The following is a 5470-nucleotide window of genomic DNA, read 5'->3' as shown; positions in this document are numbered from 1 at the left end:
AATGAAATTCTCTCAAGAATTACCTAGTTGCAGAAGGATTTTCCTATAGGTTTCTTTGTAGAAGAATTCATTAGTTGGTAATACTGTTAAGGCTGAACATATCAGGAAGAAAGTACTAGATGGATTGTGGTCACATTTGATTAGATTTGGACCTCAGGGGATAATTCCATACATCAAGGTAATGGGAGAACGAACTCACTTGGAATGTTTTGTCCCTGATGAATTTTACCCTCTACTAAACATGAATAGTTAATTTCCAAGAAGGATACAAGAAGAACATACAAACCACATTTAGAGGTGAAAGTACTTAATCTCATGCTTTGATAAAAATGTATTTCAGATATAATCACTGAATACTAGAAAATAGCCTTTGCTATAAAAGTCAGTCAGTAATTTATGTGACTCTGACAACTTAAAATTGCCTTGCTCTTACCTGAAAATGAAATTTAAAAATTAGTAACACGATTTTACATATTTCTGTCAGGAAAAAATAAATACCGTAAGCCTAACCGACATGAAATATTTATGATGACCTCAGAGTTCCTTCCCCTTGCCCCTTTGGTACTTTTTTTCTTACTGTACATTTTGAGTGGAGTTTGTTGTTGGCTTTTGTTTTTCTCTATGTTCAAAATTTCCCAAGGAAATGCAATTATGCAAGAAGATTTGATCATTATTCTGATAGGTAAAGCAAGAAATGAGTCCATGAAAAAGATCCTAGAAAGAAATGCACTTTTATCTTAAATATTTTGTTAAATGATTGATTTCTTTTATCTCTTTATATATTTGCCTTAGTTTTTACAGTTAACTTTTAACAGGATTCCAACCTGGACTCTTCCTTTCTCCCTTCTGACTGAGGCTCCATGGCAGAGAACAAAGCAGTATGTTGGACAGGGAAATGCTCAGCTACTTACAAGAAACAGCAAAGGCTGTATGCACAGCCGTGCCTTGAAAAATCTTACGTCAGCGTCCTTGAGAGGCTAGTCCTTAGAGAAGGACATCACACTTGGAGATGGATGGTTAGTGAAAGAAAGGAAGATTCTCAAACAGTGACTGCAGCAACGGGCTCGAGCGAGTCCGAGATGATGAGGATGGCACAGGGTATGACAGAGTTCAGTTCTGTTGTTCAAAGGGTCACTATGAATTGCATCTGACTCAATGGCACTTAACAACAAAACAATCCCACTTTGTAGAATTCTTCGTGTTAACCGTACAACTCTTATGAACTAAGTGACCAGAGCTTCTATTAAACTTTACAAGATGGGAAGCTTAATCACAGGGTGCTAAGAGTTAGAAGGGACTAGATGGCAAGGGGGTTGACAGGTTATTAATTTATCACGTGTTTATTTAATTTGTTATTTGTTTATTTTATTCCCTATTAGGAACGATGGTGGTGCATTATGCTACTCCTTAGCCTGTTAATGAAAGGGCTATGATTTATATTCACAAGTCTGCCTCTCCTTGGGAGAATGATGAAGTAGTCTCCTCCAGAAAGGATTTATAGCCTGGGGAAACTGATGGATGGTCATCGTGAGTTAGAAGTCATGTGAGGACAGCAGGAGTGGTTCAGTTTTATTTATTAGTTATGCCTTGGCTGAACTTTTTTACTAGTTATGATTAATGTAGGCAAACATAGAGGGATTCAAATGCATTTGAGGAAACAATTTTTTTTTATTTTCTTAAAATGTCAAAACTTATGTAACTTCAAAAGAATTGTCACTTAACGAATTGAGTTATTGTCCAAAATTTTCCAATGGGAAATTGTCATTGTGAGAATTCGGGATCAAATTAGCAAAGCAGTTCAGTAAGTGAATAAGATAATTATTTTATCAGACATAATATCAACATAACGAGTCAATTTAATTTTATATTGTCAACTTAAATGATATTGTAAATCATTTAAATAAGAACAACAAATATCCCCCACCTTATATCAATGAGAAAAAAGCATTATTTAGATGACAGAGTTCTTTGTACTATTCAATTTATTCTAACACTCAATTTCATCAAATATAAAACATGAGTATAGGAAGGGGGCTACAATGATTTTTTTCTAAAAAGTGTGAATTTATAATATTATTTAAAGCATGCTAAAATTTTATACCAATTTGCTTCCTGATTTAACATAGATTTGTTCCAAAACAATAGCATCTGGTTAAGAATTGTATTAAGAAAAGGATTTTTCAGATCTACATTAAACTTTACTTTCATAATTAGACATATTACTTAAAATGAGATAAAAATTATCTAACAAAAGTACATAATACATAAAATTAGAAAAGAGCTCTTAGCGTTGGTTCTTTTAAGGAGAGATTTTTAATTATGAAGTAATGACAAAAAATAAAAACACAAAAATAATATAGCAGATCCTCTCCTGACTGCTTTCACCAAAATCTACAAATATAAGACTTCCTGAAGAGATTTACTTTAGATATTTTTTAATTTGCTAAAATACATGCATGAAACAATGTTTTCTTTTGTCCTTAGGATTCTTTTCCTCTCTTTCCAATGTAATTGAGATGAACTAATGGCTATTATCACTAAATGTGATTTCACATTTTTACAAAATATGTATATAATCATAAAACATGAGTAGGTTTTAGTTACATAAACATACACTTAAGTACAGTATTCTCAATTTCCACTAGTGTTTTGACATTGCAATACAGTAAGGTTTACAAGTAGGAGTTATAAATATGGTCTCCCATTGTTAAAATTTGGTTGTTACAGATTTGTTGCTTTTGCTATCAAGGTTTCAGAAAATTTCTTTATATAAAGCTCTACATGGCTTTGAGTAAGAAGATCACTAGAAATAGAATCGCACCAGCTATTAGTATTATGCTTGTGTATTCCAAATTGCCCTCCATAATTCTTGAGATCATTTACCATCCCACTACTCCTCTTTTTATCATTTGCCCATAGCTATTTGTTCTGTATAGTGAGCAAAGTATTCAAGAAGCTGGACTCTATGAAGCAGAATGTGGCATCAGGATTAGAGGACACTCATCGATTACATTCAATATGCAAATGACACAACCTTGCTGGCTGAAAGTGAGGTGGACTTGAAATACTTGTTGTAGAATATCAAGGAATATACCCTTTAATATGGATTGCATCTCAACATCAAGAAAACAAAATTCTCATGACTGGACCAATAGACTACATCATGACAGATGGAGAAAAATTTGAAACTATCAATTACTTCCTCTTACTTGGATCCACAATACATAGATTTTACATCATCAGTCAAGAAATTAGGAGACATAATGAACTGAGCAAATCTGCAACCAAATCTTCAAATTACTGAGGAGCAAGGATGTCAATTTGAGGACTAAGGTGAACTTGATTCAGATCATGATCTTTTCCAATCATCTGTTATGTGTCTGAGGAAAATTGATGCCTTTAAGTTGTGGTGTTAGGTAAGAATACTGAATATCTCATGTCCTGCCAAGAGAACAAACATGTCTTGGAGAGAATGAAGCCAGATTGCTCCTTGGAAACAAGGATGGTGAAGTTTTGTTTCATATACTTTGAGTATGTTGCTAGGAAAGGCTATTATTTGGAGGACATCATGCTTGGAGAGGTGGAGGGACAGCAAAGGAGAGGAAGACTCTCAATCAGGTAGATCGGCATAGTGACTGCAACAATGGGCTTGAGTGTGTCAAAGATTGTGAAGGTGGCTTAGGACAGGGCAGGGCTCAGATCTATTGTTTGTAGGGTCGCCATGAATCTATTCAACTCGATGGCAGACTGCTCTTCTTTCTGAGGTCTTCCTTGCCTTCCCTTATTCAACAGCAGTTGTCCATTGTGTGATGACTTGAGCAAATTTCTACTGATAGGACCCTGTGTCCAAGGAGAATTGCTGCTTATGGCACACTTGGCTGCTGGCTGAAAAGTTGGAACTTTGAATATCACTTCTTACTCAGGAGAAAGATTACAGCCTTGGAAATTCTATGGGACAGTTGTACTTTCTCTTGTGGGATCCCTATGCCTTTGAATTGACTAAATAGCAATAGATTTTAGACTTAACAGAAGCAGACCAGCGTGTCCTTTCTCCTGTGGAGCTGCTGGTGTCCTTGAACCGCTTTGTTTTCAATTACCAGCTGAGTAGAACGGCTGCTAGCAGACTTTAAATAACTATAAGTATGCCTGAATGACTAGGTTTGAGATGTGTTTTCATTATTGTTGTAATTCTATTCCCACAAATGCTAATGAAGTCTATTATATTTTCATATATTTATTTTCTTAGTATCTCTTTCATTAATTGTTTAAATATTTTTCCTTACATGAATTTGCACTGCATTATTGTTGAAGGTACCTAAGGATGGTGCAGGATAGGAAAGGGTTTGTATCTATTGTCCATAGGCCACTGAGTCGTATGTGGTACCTAACAACAACTGCAGTATAACAGATCAGGTTGCTTACTCAAAGGTTGGCAATTCAAATCTGCCACTGCTTCTCAGGAACAAGAAAGATAATATCTTCCAATAAATATTTACAACCTCAGGAACTGGATGGAAATGGATTAGATTTAGGCTTAGTTAGGTTCTGTGAGGATTAAAATGATTTGAGTGAACTGTAGAAAACAGATTTTTTTTTTATTCAGCCATTCATCTGTGTTTTATAACATTACAATACTCACAGTGTAATCTTACTCCCCACTTTCAGCAATTTTCATTTCCATCAGTCTTTCTATCCTATCTCTTCCTGCCTTCAGAGCTCTGTTTTGGGGAAAATGCTGCTCTTTTGACTTTTAGATGACTGGTTCTTCAAAGGAGTAAGTCCCTCCCTGGTGTTGCTGGTCTCTTGCCCGGGTCAGCCTCAGAGGTGAATTTTGTTCCAATTTTGGAGGGTGAGATTTTAAAAGCCATAGTGTCAAGGAGTCCATTGGTTCCTAGCAGAACAGTAAACCTGGCCTTTTTTCATGCTTATGAAGTTCTCATTCACAACCCAAGCAGGGTTGAAGGGAATTAAAAAGTATGTGATTTAGTGGTGGTAAAGCAATGCTAAGTTATATACACTTACTATGTCTTGTAACAGTTAGCTTTGTTGACATAATGAACCACATTTTTTGCTGCTAACCTAAAAACCAGCAGTTTGAATCCATTAACTTTCTTTGGAAGAAAAATGGACGGTCTCCTTGAGAAAAGATTTTATTTGTTTAATAAGCTATTTATTTTCCTTTTTATTTCATTAACAACTTATAAATCATTGATATTTTGTTTGATAACATTAACTACAACCGATTAATGGAATTAATAAATACATAATAAATAATAAACTACAATGTGTAATTAACCCAACTGCTTGATATACTACCTTCCCTTTCACTTAATCTATTTATTAATATTTACTCCCCTTCTCTCCCTTCTCATCCCTGCTAAAGTTCAAAGATGATTGTGTCTGTGCTTAAAGTTTTCCGTAGATTTGGGTAATAGTGGTAAACATCTATAGCTGTGGAAAGCCAGTCATT

This window comes from Elephantulus edwardii, unplaced genomic scaffold (assembly GCF_000299155.1).
Source record: "Elephantulus edwardii isolate Elephantulus edwardi_28Jun2011 unplaced genomic scaffold, EleEdw1.0 scaffold00022, whole genome shotgun sequence".
NCBI classification, from domain to species: domain Eukaryota; kingdom Metazoa; phylum Chordata; class Mammalia; order Macroscelidea; family Macroscelididae; genus Elephantulus; species Elephantulus edwardii.
This window is presented reverse-complemented; position numbering follows the sequence as displayed.